This window comes from Asparagus officinalis, chromosome 4, assembly GCF_001876935.1.
Source record: "Asparagus officinalis chromosome 4, Aspof.V1, whole genome shotgun sequence".
In the NCBI taxonomy this organism is placed as follows: domain Eukaryota; kingdom Viridiplantae; phylum Streptophyta; class Magnoliopsida; order Asparagales; family Asparagaceae; genus Asparagus; species Asparagus officinalis.
Genome location: NC_033797.1, coordinates 44960743 through 44984295, shown reverse-complemented (window position 1 = coordinate 44984295; position 23553 = coordinate 44960743). Strand labels below are relative to the sequence as shown.

General features: G+C 39.2%; 1 pseudogene; it reads left to right on the top strand.

The window, feature by feature from the left end:
• LOC109838610 overlaps window positions 27-23553 on the top strand; it is a 35790-nt pseudogene continuing 12263 nt past the window's right edge.

The following is a 23553-nucleotide window of genomic DNA, read 5'->3' as shown; positions in this document are numbered from 1 at the left end:
TAAAGCCGAACCTAAATGATGGGTAAATGAATGAAATTTTCCTGTTATATGCCATTAGTTGTTTGGAGTGCAAAGAAGTAATCAATCTCCTAATAGTATGTTGGGTCTATTTGTATGTTTGAGAATACCTGATCTGAATGTATTCTGTTTATATGTGGCACAACTTTTCAGAATGATGGAGTTGATATTGCTTTCCTGATTTTAGTGGGAGGGACCAGTTGTTACCTAGCCGTGAAGAAGCTGAAAGGCTTTGCAATGCTTTGCCAAATTGCAGAATCCGACATTTTCAAGATAGCGGTCATAACCTTTTACTGGTATGGTGTCCAATCTGCTTGTATGTTCCTTATGTTTTAACATACTGTCAGTTGTTTCAAAAAAGGGCAGTCCAGAGCGTTAGGCTGCCACCATTGTGGGCTCCACGAAGGGCAGTTGTACACAGCCTTATCCTCGCATTCGGAGAAGTTGTTTCCAACATTCGAACCCATGACCTCTAGGTCACATGACAGCATGACAGCAACCTTACGTTGCGCCAAGGCTCATTCTCTTACTGTCCACTTCTATTACTCTCTTTCTGTCGTCATTCATAATTTGTATTGCGTTACTAGATGACAACATATGACTGCTATTAGCCGGAAACCAATTGTCCCACCACCTTGTGGAAAATGAATTGACTTTTTAATTTTTAATCTGATGTTGCATATCTGGTACTTTAATTGTTAGAATTCAAGACTGTAATGGTGTTGTGGAAGGGTCATTTGACATGGTATCAAAGCAACCTAGTTTCAATTCCCATGAACACAACTTGTAAGTGGATTTAAAAAGATGATGCCTCTGCATGAGTCAAGGATTCGACCTAGGGTGATCAAATGTTTTACAATGGAAAATTGTAACCCCTAACTCTCACCACAGCTTAAGAATTTTGGTGTCAAGGACTTACACTTTACAGCTTGTCAGTGACTAATATCTTGTTGAAGTAAAAAGATTTCGTTACCACTAACTAAGAAAAGTTTTTAGTGGGCATTTTCCCTGTGTTGTTACTATTATCCATATATCCTGATCTCTAAAACTCTAAAATGTCTGGAACACTTTATTTGACCATCTTTGCTTCCTGATGAACCCTAACTCAATTCTGTAACCTCCACAGTGAACAACACTTTTCAATCCTTTTTTTAAATCATCTTTGTAAGCCCTAAACATAGATCAAAACTGATATTAAATAAAATTTTGTAAAATGTCTGGAACACTTTATTTGACCATCTTTGCTTCCTGATGAAGCCTAACTCAATTCCGTAACCTCCACAGTGAACAACACTTTTCAATCCTTATTTTAAATCATCTTTGTAAGCCCTAAACATAGATCAAATCTGATATTAAATAAAATTTTGTTCTACTTGGTGTTGTGCAAGTGTATTGTAACAATTGATCGACAATTTCAAGCTCTGCTTGGCACCTTCACACACACAAACACACACACACACACACACACACATATATATATTACCTACCCCTCATTGAAGGAGGAATCGATGTAGTAACTGCTATAATGGCCTGTAACTATTATCGTCATTCAAGACTTAAAGACTATGTATCAGATTATCTATTGCCTACCCCTCATGAATCCAGAAGGCGGTAGAGCCGTATAGGTAAAGGTCCTTGCTGCATATCCTAACCACACTAAGACCATCTCCAACGCGACGCTATTTTGCCGCAAAAAGCGGATTTGCCGCTGCTCCGGAGCTCCAACGCGGCGCCAATTCTCGCTGCATTTTAGCGGGGATGAACAGCGCGACGCTATATTTGGCGTCGCACTGTTCATCTCCGCATTACTGTTTCTTTTATTTTTTTTTAATTTTTTTTTTAAATTTTACCTCATATTTTTATGTATTTACAACTTGACCCCAATTATTTTATTACATGTATAAAACAACCCTAATAATATTTAAATTTTATAATTTTACCCCAATTGTATAATTTAGACAAAATAAATTATTTTTTAAAAATAAAAATAATGCTGAAATTAAAAAGACATTATTATTAATTATACTATTAAAATCTAGACATTATAAGTAAAGTCCCATGAATTATAAAGAGCAATCATAATACATAATTCAAATATAAATTACATATCTGGAATACATAACATATAAAAACTGACATACATAATATAAAACTTCATTAAAATAAAACATAAAATACAAACTAAACATGGAACATTACATAAGATGGTCAAGCAACTCTCAATAATCTGGTAGATCGGGGCCAGAGTGTCCAATATCATTGAAATAATTGCCAAAATTAGAAGCAGACCCTTGTTCTTGTTGATTTCTTTTTTGTATTATTTTAATCTGTTGAGCTCGAACGTACTCACGCACGTTTGGATCAGCAATGGAATTCAAATCTTTCATTATAATTTTCCATTCATCTCTATCTTTTTTCATGGCTATCTTTTCTCGTTCGATATCAAACGCTACTTGCCTGTCCAAGCTCGCCTTGTCTAACCTGTCTATAAGTCGATTGTTGGAGGTCTCGATGGAGTCCACTACACTTGACTCATGATCATCATTTTTCCTTTTCAATTTAGCTTTTTTTACCCCAATAGGTCGTTCAGATGGAGTAAATGATGACAGTCCAGGAGATGTTGATATAGGAGATTCCGGAGTGGGATTATCTGATTGTGACGAGTCGAAGTTCACACTTTGGGATTGTCTTCGACCAACTTGTCTTGCTGTGGGGACATCATCTTTGAATTTTTCAAAATTTTTAACCATATTCCAGACATGATCAAATTTGAAACCTTTTTTGTACTTTGGTTCTTGCATAAATAACATCTTTGCTCGAACTAACTGCAAAATATAGTGAACATCAAGTTATGTTTTTCAACAATAATAATAAATTTCAAACGATAATTAATAGAATACTTACAATATCTTCATCTGAAGCACCACTTGGATTCAGATTCTCTACTTGTCTCAAGCACGCATTCAATTTCCTTACTTCATTACTTATGATTTCCATTCGAGAACGAATTGATCGGCTCGTACGCATCTCAAAATGCTGATCTCGAAGTTCATTGTATTTGTCCTCCACACGAGACCAAAATGCATCTCGAGACTGGTTTCTACCGATAATAGGGTCTTGAGAAATATCCAAGAATACTTGACAAAGGAGCACATCTTCAGTAACCGTGTATCCAGTTAATCGAACAGACATTTTTTTGTAAAAAGCGGTTGGTTTGGAGATCAGAAATACTTTGAAGAAATACTTCGAATTGGGTGGCTTGAAGTAGAAACCGTGAATGTTATTTATAGCCAATCCAAATTTGTTTTTTTTGTTTGAATTTGAATTTGAATTTGAATTTGAATTTGCGGTTGGTTTGAATTTGTCGGTGGTCAACATTTGAAATTGAATCATTTTGTACAAACTGATCAGCTTTACACATTATCCAACGTTGTCGGTGGGAATCAATTTTTGAAATCAGGTCAGCTTTACACATTGTCCAACGTATACACAGCTCAGCTCTCCTTGAATTGTGTGAAAGCTTTGTACGAGTGGGAATCAATTTTTGAAATCAGGTCAGCTTTATACATTGTCTAACGTATACACAGCTCAGCTCTCCTTGAATTGTGTGAAAGCTTTGTACGAGTGGGAATCAATTTTTAAAATCAGGTCAGCTTTACACATTGTCCAACGTATACACAGCTCAGCTCTCCTTGAATTGTGTGAAAGCTTTGTACGAGTGGGAATCAATTTTTGAAATCAGGTCAGCTTTACACATTGTCCAACGTATACACAGCTCAGCTCTCTTTGAATTGTGTGAAAGCTTTGTACGGGTGGGAATCAATTTTTGAAATCAGGTCAGCTGAGCTTTACACATTGTCCAACGTATACACAGTTCAGCTCTCCTTGGATTGTGTGAAAGCTTTGTACGAGTAGGAATCAATTTTTGAAATCAGGTCAGCTTTACACATTGTCCAGCATATACAGCTAAAAGCAAATTTGAATTTTGTGACAAATTGATAACAGCTAGAAAGTATTTTCTAAAATCAGCTCAACTTTACACATTGTTCAATGTATACAGCTAAGCAAAGTTTTATAAATAGCATACTAGATTAGGTACATCCACACAATTACTCGTTGTTGTGTTAAAATTATTATTCTCCATTTCTGCATACTTCAGTCATTCTTTTCTTACTTCAAAGATGAATTTCGATGTTGGAGGTCCATCATACTTATCATCATCTTCATCTTCGGATGATGATAATTTTCTGTCCAATATCATTGCAGAGATTGATGAAATCGAAGAAGTAATTTGTGAGTACATCAACAACAACATGATCCTCGTTAACAATTTACGTCAACACAACTACCAACCGATCCATGGTGGCTCGATTCCCGGTCATGCAGTGATCAACCGCGATCGAGAAAATGCGCATCAGAATTTGGTCATAGATTACTTTGCCGATAATCCACGTTTTGGAGAAGATATGTTTCGTCGTCGATATCGGATGTCAAGAAGTTTGTTCCTTCGTATTGTTGATGCAGTGAAAGATCATGACTATTACTTCCAACAACGAAGTGATGGACTTGGTAGAATGGGATTATCACCGTTACAGAAAGTAACAGCTGTTTTTCGCATGTTGGCATACGGTCTACCAGCTGATGCTACGGACGAATACGTTAAAATAGGTGAGTCAACAGCAATTGAAAGTATGACAAAATTTTGTCGTGCTATGGTGGAAATATTCGCAGAGCGGTATCTACGAACACCTAACGCTAACGATATTGCTAGGCTACTCTATATTGGAAAAAAACGTGGTTTTCCAGGAATGTTAGGAAGTCTTGATTGTATGCATTGGAAATGGAAAAATTGTCCAACAGCATGGTCTGGGCAATACACAGGACGTAGTGGGTCACCAACTATTATCCTCGAAGCTGTGGCAGATTATGATCTTTGGATATGGCACGCATATTTTGGTATGCCAGGCACCAATAATGATATCAATGTGCTGGAGTCATCTAATCTTTTCTCTAACCTAGCTCAAGGTATTGCTCCTCCCGCTCACTATGTTATTCAAGGAAAAGAGTATAATATGGGTTATTATTTAGCTGATGGTATATATCCGAAATGGGCTACTATTGTACAAACAATCCAACAGCCACAAGGTAGGAAGAAAAAATATTTTGCCATGAAACAGGAAGCATGTAGAAAAGATGTAGAACGTGCGTTCGGAGTTCTCCAATCACGATTTGCAATCGTGGCAGGATCAGCACGTTTTGGAAAAAAACATGTATTACATGACATAATGACTGCATGCATTATTATGCACAATATGATAATCGAGGATGAACGTGATCTTTATGCACCAATTCTAGAAGTGAGGGAAGCACCAACACCAGAAGTTGATATGGTAGCAGATGAAACTACAAGATTTACTCAATTTATTGCACGTTACGGAAAAATCAAGGATAAAGATGCTCATATTGCGCTTCGTAATGCATTGATAGATCATCTATGGGAGGAATACACTAATTCAGATAGTTAAGTGCATACTAAATTTGTAATTTTTACATTGTTGTTAATGTTTAATTATTTTCTTACATTTTATTTTCTGTTGTGTTCTTGAATGTAATATTTTGGCAATACTAATAATAGGTATATAATATTTTATTGTTTTATTAGTTTAATTTTTTAAATAATAAATTATTTTGTTTGGAAAATATGTGAAAAAATAAAATTTGATATGTGAGGTTAATTGTTGAAATAGTTAAAAATATAGGGGATAAAAAATAATCATATAAAAGTAGATAAAAAGAAAGATACTGAGAATATTCCTTTTTGGTGCAAAAAATGGTGCAATGGGTTGGAGATGAATTACTGTTAGATGTGACTTTTGCACCATTTTGGTGCAAAATTTGCACCATTTTGAGGCAAAGGGTTGGAGATGCCCTAATCCCAATAATGTTATTAATTTTACCTTGTGAAAAATATTCATCTAAGTTTTCTATGTTCTTTTAGATGGGTTGATCTAGTTGCCAGTCCTGTGATGTTATCCTCACTAATGAATGGGAAAGTGGTGAAGGGTCTTGAGGGGGTTCCTTCTGAAGGACTACTGTGTTTGTCGGATACCATATGCTATTGGGGTTGGATCTGGGTCATTTGGTTTCAAGGCTCTTAACTGACAAAAATATCCATCTTCGGGGCATTGCTCACCCATTTATGTTTGAAAGGGATTCCGAAGTGATTATGTTAGATCCTTCATCATTTGATGGAATGAGACTTGTAGGTGCTGTTCCTGTGTCAGCTGCCAATTTCTATAAGCTGCTGTCAAGAAAGTCAGCGGTTTTACTGTACCCTGGAGGTGCACGTGAAGCTATTCATAAAAAGGTAGTTTAAATTGTTTTATTAGCCATTTTTATTTTTATATAGCATTATCATGTCAATTTATTTTGGAGGTAATTTCTTTTATTATTGTGTAGGTTATAAATTGGAAAACAAGACGTTTTTGAACTAGATATGCAAATTACCCTTTAGAATCATAGTTTTAAAATGTGTATGGACTGAAACAAACCAGATCCATGTGCAACAAGTTTCAAAAGGTGGATGTGGCATCTTAAGAAGGGCATGACGAGTTTTTTAGATTAAAACTTGTATTATATAATTCAGCACGTGTCTGGATAAATGTATGCATATATTCAAGGACAGTGCAGAAAGTTTCGTTGTCCGGTACAGGAGGGCTTCATGTAAAACTACCCATACAACATGGATCACGATTATATCACTACTCATTTCCAAATCCTTCTTAGTTCAATGTTGGTATCGTTTATTGTTTACGTATACTGATTCGTATGAGTACGTAACTGCACCATCCTTAGTGGCAGAGCAGGTTTAGTCTATAGCGAATGTTTTGAAAAGCTTTGAATCTGATTAGATGTATGCATCAGACATATGTTTAAAGTTCTGTTTTGATATGCATTTACAGTCTGTCTCCTTGAACTTTACCCATCCCAGAAGGTATGATATATTGTTCTATAGAGAATGCTTTGAAAGGCTTCAAATATTATTAGATGCATGCATCGGAAAGTTTTGATATGCATTTACAGTCTGTTTCCTTGACTATAAGCCGAAACAAGAAATTTTCTTTTTGAGTTTGAAATGGTATCTGTTTTTAGTATCCTGAAATCCATGCACTTCCCAGGTTTGATGTTGGTGATCCTATTTCATAGCTGCCCTTATGACAAAGCTCCATGAGTGTTGATGAGCGTGAAGGATGAAATTTTAGATTGGTCTAATCATAAAACAGAAGCAGACATCTTGATCCTTAACAGGGCAACTATTTTTTTCCCCTTACCATTAATTCCATTTTCTTCATTCACAGGTCTACTACTTTTATGGAATTGATAAAATTTCCTTACCATTAATTCCCTTTTCTTCATTCACAGTTCTACCACTTTTATGGAATTGGTAAAAAAAATCATAGAGGTTTTAAACTTCCTTATCAACATTTGGATTCATCCTAAATATATTGTTCCATAGGAAAGACTGAACAATCTCTGACTTCAGGTACCTAATTAAGTAATTAGGATTAAATTACATATATATGCAAAATAATGATAATGTGTTTGAAGCATGAGTTGCCATCTCTTCATATCTATATATATAAGTGGGTGCATTTATTGTTTTAACATATCCATGTTTCTATATTTTCTTATGACTTGTTCTCCAATTTGTAGGGTGAGGAATACAAACTATTTTGGCCTGAACAATCAGAATTTGTTAGGATGGCTTCCAGGTTTGGAGCCACAATCATACCATTTGCTGTTGTTGGAGAAGGTGACTTACTTGAGGTTTACATCAACTCTGCATCTTCTAGTCATTAAGAATTATATTTAATCATTTATAAATTAAACAATCATTTCATCCTTAATTACAGTAACTATTAAAGAATTTCTTTTGCTAATAGTGATTAAATTAATAAAGACATCATACAAATAGTTTCATGAAATATTCAGAATTCCCCCTTTTTTTTGAAATGATTTATTTACCTTTTCTAAATTTCTTATACAAATTCAAATATAAACTACTTCACTTTACAGCCAAGGGCATAATTGACATCAAAACTTGAATATCCATGTCTAAAATGTGACCATTTCTTTTATAAAGCAAGTTCATGGCGCTACAAATAATAATAAACCAAAAATTGACTAGTTTAAAGTTGAAACCAGGTCCATGGAGCTACAAATAACAAAGAAAAACATGTTAATATACTGATAATTCCTGGAAGTTCACGGGTAAATTTACAATAACTTAGCTATTAACTTTTGAAATTGGGTTGCTGATGTACTCATGTGACCAAATAACTAATCATTATTATCTTTAAGACAACTCCCTAGATCCCAATTAAAGTCCAGTAATTTAGGGGCTTGTGTTAAGCACCTATGGGGAAATTGGAATTTAAGTAATGTTGGGTAAAACTCAAAATCTCGAAGGAATTCCTTAAAATATTAGTTTTTTCTCCTAAGATTGGTGAGATAGACGAATAATCATGGGAGCAGTTCTGAAGAATGGGGACATGCAACGCAGATGTAGTCCTTATGTACTGATTAAAACATTGTATCTCTTTCAGAAGAAAGCAAACGAGCGCTAATTTTATTCTTGTATGATTTGAATTGTTGGGACAAACCCGGAGCCCAATAGAGCAGGGTCGCAGCAATAGTAAAGCAAAAGTAGAGATAAAATGATAGACACACAGATTTACGTGGTTCGGCACTTGATTGCCTACGTCCACGGGCAAGGATAGAAGAATCTACTATGAGGAGAAAACTCTGGAGTTACAATCTCTCTTTCTAAGGAGATACTCTCTCTATTTTTTCTCTCACACTCTTCTATATAAGAAGAAGTTTCTGGGATGAGATTTTCTTAAAGGATTTGGAGCCCTATTTATAATTTTTAGAAAAATACTATGCATAATAAAATATTAATATTTTACTATAGCAGTGGGGCCCACTATTTTGTTTTCTTCTCAAATTTTCAAAGATGGCTGCTGCTTTTTCTTGATTATCAACATGTGGGCGGCTTGGGCTCTGACAATCTCCCACTTGAAGATTTGATTGAGTATCAATCATATCTTCATACTATTCTTTCTATCTTGCCTTCTTCATGTTGCTTACGTCTCCATCAGACCACAAGAGGATTTACACCAAATGAATTTGTCAGTATTGACTGCTTTTGTTAAAAAATCTGCTAGGTTGTCCTTGGTGTGAATTTTCTGCATATCCACTGTTCTTTCTTCCACTTTCTCACGAACGAAGTGATACTGAACTCGAATGTGCTTGGTCTTTGAATGAAAGGCTGGATTTCTTGCCAAATGCAAAGCACTCTGACTGTCACAAAATAAAGATATCTTCTTTTGTTCATAGCCGAGTTCCTCCAGCACCATCTTCAACCACATCGCTTCTTTGCTAGCTTGTGTAGCTGCTACATACTCTGCTTCTGTTGTTGAAGTAGCCACAACTGACTGCAGTTTTGAAACCCAGCTTACAGCTCCGTCAGCAAGTGCAAACACATAACCTGTGGTGGATTTGCTATTATCACGATCACCTGCATAATCAGAATCAACATATCCACTGACAATAAAATCAGATCCCCCATAACATAATGCAACATTTGAGGTTCCTTGAATGTATCTTAGAACCCTCTTTACAGCATTCCAATGCTCTTTACCAGGATTCGCCATGTATCGACTAACCACTCCCACTACTTGTGCAATGTCTGGTCTTGTACAAATCATCGCGAACATTAAACTTCCCACTGCTGATGCATACGGTACTCGAGACATCTTCGTCCTCTCTTCTTCACTTCTAGGACTCATACTGGAGGATAACTTGAAATTAACAGGAAGTGAGATAGAAATTGACTTACAATCTTGCATGTTAAAGCGTCGCAAGATTTTCTTCAAATAGTTCTTCTGAGAAAGCCAAATCTTCCTATTAATTCTGTCTCGGTAAAGTTACATCCCTAGAATCTTGTTTGCAGATCCTAAATCCTTCATTTCAAATTCCCTAGCCAACTGAGCTTTTAATTCTTGGATACGATCTTTGTTGGGGCCTGCAACCAACATGTCGTCAACATACAACAATAAGATAACAAAGTTATTTTCACCAAACCTCTTGAAATATGCACAAGGGTCTGAATTAAGTCTGTTGTATCCAAGGCTCATGATGAATGAATCAAATCTCTTATACCAACACCTCGGCGCCTGCTTTAGACCGTACAGAGATTTGTTCAATCTGCAAACCAAGTTCTCTTTTCCTTTTTCTTCAAAACCTTCTGGTTGGAGCATGTAAATTTCTTCTTCAAGATCTCCATGAAGAAATGCTGTTTTCACATCTAGCTGCTCTAGATGTAAGTCAAATATAGCGCTCATAGCCAGGACTATTCGGACTGTTGTTAGTCGCACTACAGGAGAAAATATTTCATTAAAATCAATACCTTCTTTCTGAGCATATCCTTTTACCACCAATCTAGCACGATACCGCTCCACTTGATCATCGCCATTTCGCTTGATCTTGTAGACCCATTTGTTTCCAATGGTCTTTCTTCCTTGTGGCAGTGACACAAGTTCCCAAGTCTTGTTCTTATGGAGAGCTTCAATTTCTTCCTGCATTGCTTCCATCCATAAAGATGCATCTGTGCCATTTATAGCTTCATGAAAAGTTGATGGCTCTCCATCTTCTGTTAGAAGATAGTATGCAACATTACTCTCCGTAATATACTCCGAGTGCCAAGTCGGTGGTCTTCTCTCACGAGTTGACCTTCGAACTTCTGGAGCCTCGGCCTCGACTGGTTCTTGTACATCATGCTCCGGTGTCGCTTCAGAAGAATTCGGATTATCTTCTACCTGAACAGCTACAGTCTCTGAGTCCTTCCTCGAACTGCTTTCTTTCTCTTCACTTTGTAGTTGGTTCTCTACAAAGATAACATCTCTGCTGATGATAACCTTGCGGGTAGTGGGATCCCACAGGCGATACCCCTTTACTCCATCAGCATACCCCAAGAATATGCATTTTCTGGATTTTGAATCCAGCTTTGTAATTTCTTGGGCATTGTACATTACGTACACTGTGTTAGACCCTAGAGGGGGGGTGGAATAATCAGCTGGCTTGCCAGTCCACATCTCCATCGGCGTCTTCAATTGTATTGCAGTTGATGGAGATCGATTCACCACATAACAGGCGGTTTTTACTGCTTCCGCCCAAAAGACTTTTTCCAGATTTACAGTAGCCAACATAGCTCTTGTTCTTTCCAACAGAGTTCTGATATGATGAAATATATATGCAAGGATATATAAACTAAGGGTGATATAAACATAAACAAGATAAACAAGATAGTGGACAATGTGAACAATAGATAATGACGACAAGAATGATATGAACAATAAGCACAAGTGAGACGCCAAGACAATCACAAACACACAAAGACGATCACGGAGTTCGGACCTTCCGTCCTACGTCTCCGCTCCCCACTCCCGGGGAGAAATCCACTAACACAATCCGGTTTGGAAGCCGGAACTTCTTCTACACACTCGGTTTACAAGTTCACCGAAAACTCTCACACAACAAACACTATGCAATCACACTCTACACCCACTAAGTGTTGGACCTAGCCGTGTCTCCCTCAAGTGCTCGGTTACAACCTCTCCCTAGGCACGTCAACCGACGCCACTCCTCTTGGGACGATCCCCGACTCTCATGTTTAGGGTGTTGATGTGGTCGGTCATCGATGTAGATTCCGCCATCCTCAAAGTGTAAAGTCTCCTTTTTAAGAAGATTTTATTGTGCATGGATTTCGCCTCATATAGCTTTGTTAGAGTATCCCAGATCTCCTTTGCTGTCTTCTTCTCCTCTATGCTTGATAGCACCCCGTCTGCTAATGCCAGATGGAGATTTGCAATAGCATTTTCGTCCATCTCGTTCCACTTCTTATCATCTGTGATGTCGTCCGGCCTTGCACCAATGGCCGCCAGGCAATTATCTTTTCTCAAGATAGCTTTTATCTTCAACTTCCACAGTGAGAAATTACTCCCGTCGAATTTCTCAATCTTGATCTTCGCCGCCATTGCTTCTACCACGAACAGTAACTTCTTACTATTTCACGTAAATAGTACTGTATTTATGAACAGTAACCGTATTCGTGAATAGTACCGTACTTATGAATAGTACCGTATTTGTGAATAATACCGTACTCGTGAATAGTACCTGTCACCTCCAAAGGGTAAGTGATAACCTAACTTATTTTCTGATGTGGAGGATCCACCTTTGGTGGCAGCCACAGAGCATACGATAAGTAGATATATACAAGTACCCTAAGTTGGCTCTGATACCACTTGTTGGGACAAACTCGGGGCCCAATAGAGCAGGGTCGCAGCAATAGTAAAGCAAAAGTAGAGATAAAATGATAGACACACAGATTTACGTGGTTCGGTACTTGATTGCCTACGTCCACGGGCAATGATAGAAGAATCTACTATGAGGAGAAAACTCTGGAGTTACAATCTCTCTTTCTAAGGAGATACTCTCTCTATTTTTTCTCTCACACTCTTCTATATAAGAAGAAGTTTCTGGGATGAGATTTTCTTAAAGGATTTGGAGCCTTATTTATAGTTTTTAGAAAAATACTATGCACAATAAAATATTAATATTTTACTGTAGCAGTGGGGCCCACTGTTTTGTTTTCTTCTCAAATTTTCAAAGATGGCTGCTGCTTTTTCTTGATTATCAACATGTGGGCGGCTTGGGCTCTGACATGAATTACTCGAAGAGCAGCACAAACCTAGACTGCCATAGGGTTGATGGTTATAATTTTATATTCGGACAGAGAGGGGGTTTATCTACCTTCTGCTGTTGTTGCTTTCATTTTTGGGGCCATTCTTACTTGAGGATAGAAGAGGATATTTTCTGAGGATAGAAGACAGATATTAGGGAAGGCCCAAATAAGAGAGATGGATTGAGATGCACTAGTTAGTTATTTCAGAATTCAATTCGACGCAAAAGAAGAAATCCCTGGCAGAGCATTGTATCCAGACATATTAAACCATCTGTTAAGTCACCTTTTATCTCATTTGGGACTAATATCACATCTATTTACTTCTGATCGAACTCATAAGTTCGCCCTAATCAGGCTACTAGCCCACATTTGTTGGGATTTGGGTAGTAAGAGTCAACATGTCTTTAAACCACAATTCCAAACTGATTGGATTATTCCTAAACGTTAGTTCAAATGCTAGCCTGAAAGCTCTTTGACTTCTATTTAATTGAAACAATTATCAGAGATTTCTGTAGTGTGAAAAAAGAATTGAATTGCTTGTAATAAGAAGGAATTTAACAGGGTCTAACTGATCTAAACGAGAATTGTAATATAGAGTTAACACTGGTACTTATTTGTAGTAAACAGGCTTTGCTTGCGACTTTTACTGCTAATTATGGCATATGTTAGATGTGGGTTTATGGATCACATTTCTTCAGAGTATTTAAAACTTCTGTCCATGCAAATGTACTCAAAACATTTTCTTAAAGCAAGCTATGAGTGTTACGCAATTGCACAGTAGAATGAATCATCGGCTGTTATTTGTTCCATGATCTGTCTATTTCATATTCCTCTTAAAAGTTTTAATATTCTTTCTTTCAGGTGGTTATGGATATTGATGATTACAAGAATATTCCCTTTTATAATATTTTACATGAGAGAATAAATATAGAAGCAGTTAGTTTGATGTATGTGTTTCTTACACCTTTTATACTATTTGGCAATTTAGTTTGAAGCTCTTTGGATTCTCCTTCATTGGATTCTCTTGTTGGAAACATTTTAGCATTAGTGCTGATACTCTTGAATTTCAGTTGTTTTTCCTAAGTGCTCTATTCTCAAACTTTCTTGAACATCTATCATACTCCTAGCTTGCGGACTTTTTTGTGAGGACAGGGTATGCACTTAAGATATTTGGAAGTTAGGAACTTTGGCGTACAAAATCTAGCTCTAAAAGTGATGTGACCTTGTGATGACTAGGGATGTCCATAAAATGTTCTCTTTCTGTTCTCTTCTTTTTTTCTAAAGAACTTTTGTTTAAGTGAACGACTCAACTTGTGTTCTTGGCTTGTCTTAAGTGGCAAAGTGAGAGATGCAATGACACATTCTCTCCTGCTTTATTCGTTAACTATGCATACTCACGTGCACACAAGAACTAATTGTGCAGGAAGATTGCATGAGAATTTGAGAAAATGAAAGTTTCTTGTCAGCCAAACTTTATTTTTCATACGATTATAAATCATTTATCTTTTATTGTGGAATTTGATGTTATTAGGAAGGATACGACGGGAGAGATTGGAAATCAAGCCCTTTACCTCCCCATGATGATGCCTAAGTTCCCTGGGCGCCTTTATTTCTTATTTGGAAGGCCAATTGAAACCAAAGGTATGTTGCAAGATATCCCAAAGTTATTTCTTTGAAAATATAAGACTGCATATTTAGAAAACTACTAGATTTTATGCACGTGCAATGCACGTGGTTAAATACTGTGATTAGGTATTTTTGGTTTATTTTATTACTAAAATTTGTTCCTTGGTTACTCTTCGATAATTTTTGCTCACTTTGATTAAGTATTTTTGGTTTATTTTCTTACTAAAATTTATTCATCGATTACACTTTGATTATTAACTTATTTGATGTTTGTTTGAATAGGCTACACCTAACTTAAATTTTTATGTTGATAGTGTTGGATTTAATCTAATAAATCTATTTGTGGGCACATATGATTAATCATTGTGTATTGCTATCTTTCAGGATAACCCACTAAAGTGATCAATTAAGTTGGGTTAATTTGGTATTTAAATAAGTCATGGGGTTATATGTGTAGATACCAGGTTGTAATTGTGATTTATTGAGGGGCTAAATTACAAAAGTACAACATCTATAAATAAGGGGTTATGGTCCCTAACCTAGGGTTACATTCTCTAATTCTCTACACCCCCATCTAGCTAGAGAAATTCGGTTTTAGAGAGAACCCTACGGTTAGAAGATCCAAAACCCAAATCAAGATTTCATCCATGGATTCAGGTATAAGCTTCCGCTCTTTTTGATTATTTGTTAATCTCTTTGAATTAATCATGGCTATATGGTTTTAGATCTCAAGTTTTATGATGTAGATCTAACAAGTGGTATCAGAGCCACCTTGATTAATTCTCAGGGATTTAAGTTTTATTGGGTTTTTGATCTTAAATCTCTGGTTAAAGATTTAATTTTTTGGGTTCGGATGAACAGTAAAATTTTTTGGGTTCGGATGAACAGCAATGAAAAGTTTTTTGGATGAACAGTAACTGAAAAAATCGCCGGTGAACAGTAACCTTTTGGAATTTTTTGGATTTTTCTTTGATTTTTTCTTCAATTTTTCCCAATTCTGGATCTGTTTTGAAAATAAAAATCAAAGATTTTTTGGGTTTGACGGCGGCGGTTTCAATTTGAAACCCTAAGGGTTCATGGCGAAAATTAAGGAGGTGGTTACCTCAAACGAACCTCGCGTTCGTTCAATTTTAACCGAGCTTCGCGCTCAACGAACCTCGCGTTCGTTCTAAGGTGAACCTCGCGTTCAACTCAGGTGAGCGTCAAGCTCAATTTTAACGAACCTCGCGTTCGTTCTAAGGTGAACCTCGCGTTCAACTCAGGTGAGCGTCAAGCTCAATTTTAACGAACCTCGCGTTCGTTCTAAGGTGAACCTCGCGTTCAACTCAGGTGAGCGTCAAGCTCAATTTTAACGAACCTCGCGTTCGTTCTAAGGTGAACCTCGCGTTCAACTCAGGTGAGCGTCAAGCTCAATTTTAACGAACCTCGCGTTCGTTCTAAGGTGAACCTCGCGTTCAACTCAGGTGAGCGTCAAGCTCAATTTTTTAACGAACCTCGCGTTCGTTCTTCAGACGAACCTCGCGTTCGTACTTCAGACGAACCTCGCGTTCGTACTTCAGACGAACCTCGCGTTCGTACTTCAGACGAACCTCGCGTTCGTACTTCAGACGAACCTCGCGTTCGTGCTTCAGTCGAGCCTCGCGTTCGAACTTCAGACGAACCTCGCGTTCGTACTTCAGACGAACCTCGCGTTCGTACTTCAGACGAACCTCGCGTTCGTACTTCAGACGAACCTCGCGTTCGTACTTCAGACGAACCTCGCGTTCGTACTTCAGACGAACCTCGCGTTCGTACTTCAGACGAACCTCGCGTTCGTACTTCAGACGAACCTCGCGTTCGTACTTCAGACGAACCTCGCGTTCGTACTTCAGACGAACCTCGCGTTCGTACTTCAGACGAACCTCGCGTTCGTACTTCAGACGAACCTCGCGTTCGTACTTCAGACGAACCTCGCGTTCGTACTTCAGACGAACCTCGCGTTCGTACTTCAGACGAACCTCGCGTTCGTACTTCAGACGAACCTCGCGTTCGTACTTCAGACGAACCTCGCGTTCGTACTTCAGACGAACCTCGCGTTCGTACTTCAGACGAACCTCGCGTTCGTACTTCAGACGAACCTCGCGTTCGTACTTCAGACGAACCTCGCGTTCGTACTTCAGACGAACCTCGCGTTCGTACTTCAGACGAACCTCGCGTTCGTACTTCAGACGCATAGCGCCAAGTCTAGGAGAATTAACTCTCTTAGCGCAACGTTACATGTGAAACGGGTTTTAATAATTCACATGCTAGCCCGATTCAAACGGTAATCGATAAAGGCACATCAAACCCGTTGAAGGCTGAGGGTTTGCCAAAAATCCTAAAGTTTATGTCTAACACACATCGCCGGTTTAGTCTTTCGCCGATTGAAAAAGACACCAGAGTCTAAATCTGGGGAATTTACCCCGAAGCCTAAGAAGGGGTAAGTCAACGCCTAACACGCGTTGCCGTTTAGTCTACTCACACGAGAAAAACGAAGCCTATGTATTCAAAGTCATAGCACCAAGTCTAAGTGAATTAATTCTCTTAGCGCAATGTGAAACGGGTTTTAATAATTCACATGCTAGCCCGACTCAAACGGTAGTCGGTAAAGGCTCATCAAACCCATTAATGGCTGGGGGTTTGCCAAAAATACCACAAGTATTATGGTTGATTATTCCATACGGAGTAAGACATCATAATAAATGAGACATAATGAATGAAAAAGACATATTTTCTATTAATAAAATTGAGTTTGCAGGTACAAGAGTTACAATCAATCTACATGAAGTTTGTGACTACAGGCTTGCTGTTCAAGTTTAGTCAATTCCTCTGTATAAGCTCGCTCAAGCTCACACTGCAATGCAACCTTGAAGGATTCATCGGTGAGGGATAATGTTTTCGCAGCCTCTTGTTTGATCTTGGCTAACTTCTGTTTCGAGAGATCCAATTTTCCGGATATCACAACTTGTGAACGCTCCAAGTCATCCTTCGCCATCCCCAAGATAGCCAAGGCCTCCATTTGATCCACCCGACTTTGTTGCATTTGAATCTCAAGTCCAGCCGAAGCCCGAGTGTCGTGCCATGCTTGTAGACGAGATTCCATCCAAATGGCTATGTACGTTGAGCTACCAACAGTCTTCAACTCTTGTAACCGTCGGAATTCGCGCTCAGTCCTTGGCCCATAGAAAAATCAAAGCATATGGAAAAATCAATGCTGCAGCAATTCTTTGGCCCATAGAAAAATCAAAGCATATTTCATTTGATTTCCAAGCCAAATTCGGTCCACATCTCAGCAGCAATAAATCCGATCATTTGAATCTTTGCATAAAAGCCCACTTCATTCCAACTATTTGCATCCAAGTCCATATTTGATTTTGAAATTCCAAGCCTCTACAACCAAGTCCAGCAGTCCGGTTCTATTGGCTTTTTGCTTCAATGTGCTTCTAAAATGCTACAAAAATAAAGAAGAGAGATTTTGAGGGGTTTTTACATTTAATAATATTTATTTATATTTCCATTCGTTTACGTGCAAACTTATCTAACAACAATTATTAATAGTATATTTATTCATATAAAATAGATAATAAGGGTATAAAATTATAATAAAATGTGATTATCAACAGGTTCAGTCAAAAAAAAATTTTTTAGCCATGAACAGTACGATCTTCGGCCATGAACAGTAAAAAAGAGAAAAAATTTCGGCCAACAAAAAGTTTTTTGCCATCAAATTCGGTTCTCTACACAAATTCAAGAGTAAAGATTCAAAAAATTCGGCCAATTTCTCAGATTCCATACCCAAATTTCGGTTTTCTTCCAAGATTAAAGAGCTAGGGTTGAAGTTATCAAATCATGAACACAACAAAAGCCAAAAAATTCGGCCATTGCACAAGAGTTCAACCAAATTTCGGTTTTTGCCCAAATCCAAGAACTAGGGTTTCAAACATTGAATCAAAGCATGAGGAACTAACTGAAATCAAAGCAAGGGAGTAGAAGTCATGAGGAGAGAACTTACCCAAGCTCTTGGAGTTGAAGGGGAAGAAGAGTTCAATTGGCCGAAACCCTAGATTGGAATTTTCTCCTTTGCTCGAATCCAAGTGGGAAGAAGAGGAGCTGATGGGTTTTAAGGGGAGGAGCTTTGATTTGTTGAGAACTCTTGAGGAAGAAGAGCTCTCAAAGAACTGGAACTCAAGAAAAGAAACTGAAAAATTTAAGAGGGGGGACCTAGGAACCGGAAATTTGAGGGGATAGCACCTGGGACCGAACTTGAAGAAGGGAGAACAGAAGAGTCGGGGATTTTTCCCCCTTCCGACCCGCGTTCCGCGGGTCGGACTCGAGACCGACCCGCGTGCTCGCGGGTCGGATTAATCCGACCCGCGATCACGCGGGTCGGATCCATCTGACCCGCGTGAACGCGGGTCACCCATTTTTGACGCCCGTTTTGCTGTATCTTCGTCTGATTTGGTCCGTATTTGAAATTTTTGGAGTTTAATTTCATCTCTCGGATGATTTCGTAGTATTTTTGCTTGTTTTCAGAATACTCGGGACCCAATTCTAAATTTTGGGTGATTTCGCGGCATTTTCACTCAGATTCGGAATTTTCAAAGTTTAATTTCATCTTTCGGATAATTTCGCGGCATTTTCTCTCATATTTGGAACGTTCAGAGTTCAACCTCGTTTCCCGGATTATTTGGTGGCATCTTCACTCAGATTTGGAATTTTTGGAGTTCAATTCCGTCTCCTAAATAATTTTGAGATATTTTCGTCTATTTTCAGAATATTCGAGACCCAATTTTATATTTCGGGTGATTTTGTGACTTTTCACCTATTTTCAGAATATTCGAGACCCAATTTTATATTTTGGGTGATTTCGTGATTTTTCACCTATTATCGGAATATTCGAAATTCAAACTCCAATTAGCGACCACGAGTCTAAACTGTTTTCCACTTTTGACGGAAAGTTCCTGGAGGATATTACATATAATAATTCTTAAGGATAACCTGGCAACCTCACACGGGTACATGAGGTTAAACTGATTCCCGAAACTCCCAGGAGTACACGAGTATAAACTGGTCCTCCTTAGGTTAACACGAAACCCTAGGGTTAACGCCGGTCAACGCGCAACCCTAGGTCAACGTCGGTCAACGCGTTGCGATGAAGAGTCAACATCGATCGATTCGAAACCCTAAAGTCAACACCGGTCAACGCGTTGCGATTAATCCAAAAAAACTCAGTGACACATCAACAAAAATCTATTCACCAAATTCGGTTCAAGGCTTCAATAACAGTCAGACGATAAACACAGTACCGGGAAAATCTTAGCTATTCGATAAAACACAGAATATGCTAAGATATGGAGAAGTCAAGAATCGAGTACCGGGAAAATCTTAGCTATTCGATAAAACACAGAATATGCTAAGATATGGAGAAGTCAAGAATCGGAATCATCTGTAGGTCCCTTAACACTGACTGAAGGTGGGGATCCATCATATCCAAAGCGTTTCAGACTCCTCTATAAAAGAATGAGGCTGAAACACTTTGGAGGGGGTATCTGTAGGTGTCTAAAATTGCCTATGAGAGCCCGCATGAAACTCGAAGCAATGAATAGGCGAGTCAAGAAAATTCGCTAATCAGTCAGCGCACGTCAAATCATCTCGTGCGCGTCGGTCAGCTCGTGCGCGTCGGTCAACACGCGCACGCCGATCAGTCAACGCGTATCGATCAACAAGCAATGCGCATTCGACGATCGGTCTCGCGGCGAAGCATACAAGTCAACAAATCGACCAAACACGCGAAAAGAACAAGTCTCGGAAGAAAGAGAACATAAAAGGAAAAAGTCGACAAAACTGCGCGAACGCAGGACGGGACAAACCGACCCGCGCAAGCGCGGGTCGGATTGGTCCGACCCGCAATTGTACGGGTCGGAACAGTCCGACCCGCAACTGTGCGGGTCGGACCAGTCCGACCCGCAACTTTGCGGGACGGACCAATCCGACCCGCAATTGTGCGGGTCGGATTGGTCCGACCCGCGCAAGCGGTTTTAGCAGCTGACAGAACCCAGGTAGGGTTCTGTTCGCTCGGCGGTCGACCGACGCGGTCGACCGCTGAGCTCGAGTCAGGGCTTCGGTCGACCGCGTCATTTATTCGGTCGACCGCTATTTGATTTCGGTCGACCGCGTCATTTTTCGGTCGACCGCGATGTCTGGTCGGTCGACCGATATTCCTGGCGGTCGACCGTCCTGATTTGTATCAGAGTTCGGTCGACCGTATCGGTCGACCGCCGACCCCTCTGTTGCAGATTTCCAGATTTGGTGTTTTTGGGTATTTTTACTCCTATTCGGGGTTTTGTCTGGTTTATCTGACCTAGTTATTAGCCCCACTATGTGTCCATGCATGATAGATGACCTGAGGGTATGAATTTGGGACACATATACCGATTTGGTTATGAAAACTGATAAGTAGATTTCACTACATACTTGTGGCGGCCTTATGCAAATCCCTACAGTCCTCGTGTTGGACTATAATCCATAAGAAGTCCTCGTGTTGGACTATAATCCCTCTCAGTCCTCGTGTTGGACAACTGCCATTTATTCCATGAGTTTGGAAAACTACGATAGTTGGACCTTGCATCGGACATGGTTCTTCTTCCTGCGTGTGATTATTGTACCACATTTCACAACATACTGATTATGCAAATTTTGTACCACACTTATGAAGGTATTGACACAATATTTATGTAATAAATATTGTGATATTTACGTTGACTATATCACCACACTGTAATTATGCTCTGGTGTTTGCGTTATTCTTTTTATTATTGTTTCTGCACTAGAACCTCGGGTTTGGTGTTTAGAGATTTACAATTTGAGATGTAAGGTATATACATGAGGGTTTCCTTGTTTGGATTATTTCGCTCGACGTACCTATGCTCGTGTTGTAAATTTCTAAATACTAAGACCCTCTTTAGTTAGATCAATGATTTTAGATCTATTATATATTATCTGTATTTTCTTATACAACGAGCCCTATTCCCTTACAACGAGCCCTGTTCCCTTGGGGTTGGTTGTGATGTTACTCGCTAGCGCTTTGACGCTCGTTGCCCCTCCCCCTTTCAGGTCACGAGCCAGGAGCACGGAGAGCCGCAGGTTGATAGCGGACCACATTAGTGTTCAGCTTTACTTTCTAGCTATGTATTATTTTCTTTGGTCTCCACTGTAGTGAGGTTAGACATTTGAGGGTATTATTCTAGAAGTTGTAAAGGCTGTGAGCCTTATTTCCTTATTGTCAGATGTTTGTATTTGAGACTTATCAAGTATTTCAGTTTATTTACTCAGATCTTGACTATGTACTTCTATGTTGTTGGATGATGAGATATTTATGTGACTATTATCATTTCATCAGTATTCCTCGTAATGTCTTTTACCTGTTTTGTACCTACACCAGTTGTTGACTCTACTAGATAGATGTTAATTGTGATGGTGAAACATGTTATTGCACGGTGTGGTGCATAGCAGGTTTGACATCCTAGGTTTCACCTCGGACTGCAGCCTTGTGTGAACCCAGGGGCGTCACAGTTGGTATCAGAGCTCTAGTTCCAGTATCCTTAGGATCATCCTGTGTCGAGTCGTGGAGCTTGGATAGAGTTTTCTAGGATTCATGTACAGAGTCCGTAAGGATTTCCTAGTATGAGTGAGGACGATATATGCGTATATCTCAAAATTTGAGAAAATTTTTTTTATGACAACTATTTTGTATAAATTTAAAGTATTTGTGCAAATACTATATGTTGTGAAAATTATATTGTGATACGCTATTTATAGAGGTCTATTTTGACTCCTAAACTCTTATTTTCTTTTGAACAGAGATGTCAGAATATGATATGTCACATACTCAGAGATCTGGACAGGCTGAACCACAGCAAACTCCACCCGAGCCACATCAGACACCACCTAATCCGCAGCAGGTTCCCCAGTACCTGGTAGATCTTATGGCTCCCCTAGTCGCTAGGATAGCAACAATCGAGGAGCTTGTGGCGAATCACATTACACCACCACCACCACCAGTAGCTGAAACCGCCATTTCTCAAAGAAATGGGACAGCTAAGTTTCAGAGGGACGAGGAAGGGAGTACTAAGATAGTGCACGTCGGAGACAAGGGTAAGAACAAGAAACCCTTGTCTGGACCTCAACAGCAACAGCAGGGCCCTCATAAGAAGGGATCTCAACAGGATCAGAAAGTACGTCAGCAGCACAAGTTCCGGGGAACTTGTTTTAACTGTCGCAAGGTCGGACACAAGGCATTAGAATGCTGCAGTGCACTAACAAGAACTTAGAAGGGAAATGGTCCAATTCAGCAGCAGCAGAAGACTGAGGGGCAAGTTCGAGCAGTTCAGAAGTTTCCGCAGGGGCGGATTGTCCAATTTTCTCCAGCTCCAGCAGCAGAGCAGTCTTCAGCCACGGGCAGGGTTTATGCAGTTATTCCACGCGATCATGGAGCTAACGGAGCCGTAGTTGAGGGTACGTTCTTTATGAATTCCTTTTCCGCCCGTATACTTTTCGATTCGGGAGCTTCAGCCGTAGTTGAGGGTACGTTCTTTATGAATTCCTTTTCCGCCCGTATACTTTTCGATTCGGGAGCTTCACATTCCTTCATATCACATGCATTTAGGTGAGGTATCGCTTCTGGAGAGCGTTTGTAGGAGGTGTACCGTCAGTTTAGACGAGTCGGAGTTCATAGTCGATTTGATAGTGTTGCATATGTCCGAGTTCGATGTCATCTTTGGTATGGATTGGTTGTCTTCCTACCATATTAGTATTGACTGCTTTGCGAAGACAGTCAAGTTGCGAGCGTCCGACGGGTCCGAGATGATTGTAGCCGCCTCTCAGGGCAACCGACTTGCGGAGTCATTTCTGGCTTACATCGAGGAGGTGATGCGACGGGATCAGGGTGTTGAGTTATTGGAGACTAGAGTTGTCTTAGAGTATTAGGATGTCTTTCAGGACATACCTGGATTTGCCTCCGGTGGGAGAGGTGGAGTTTTGTATCGAGTTGCAGCCTGGCACAGCCCCGATATCCCACGCACCCTATC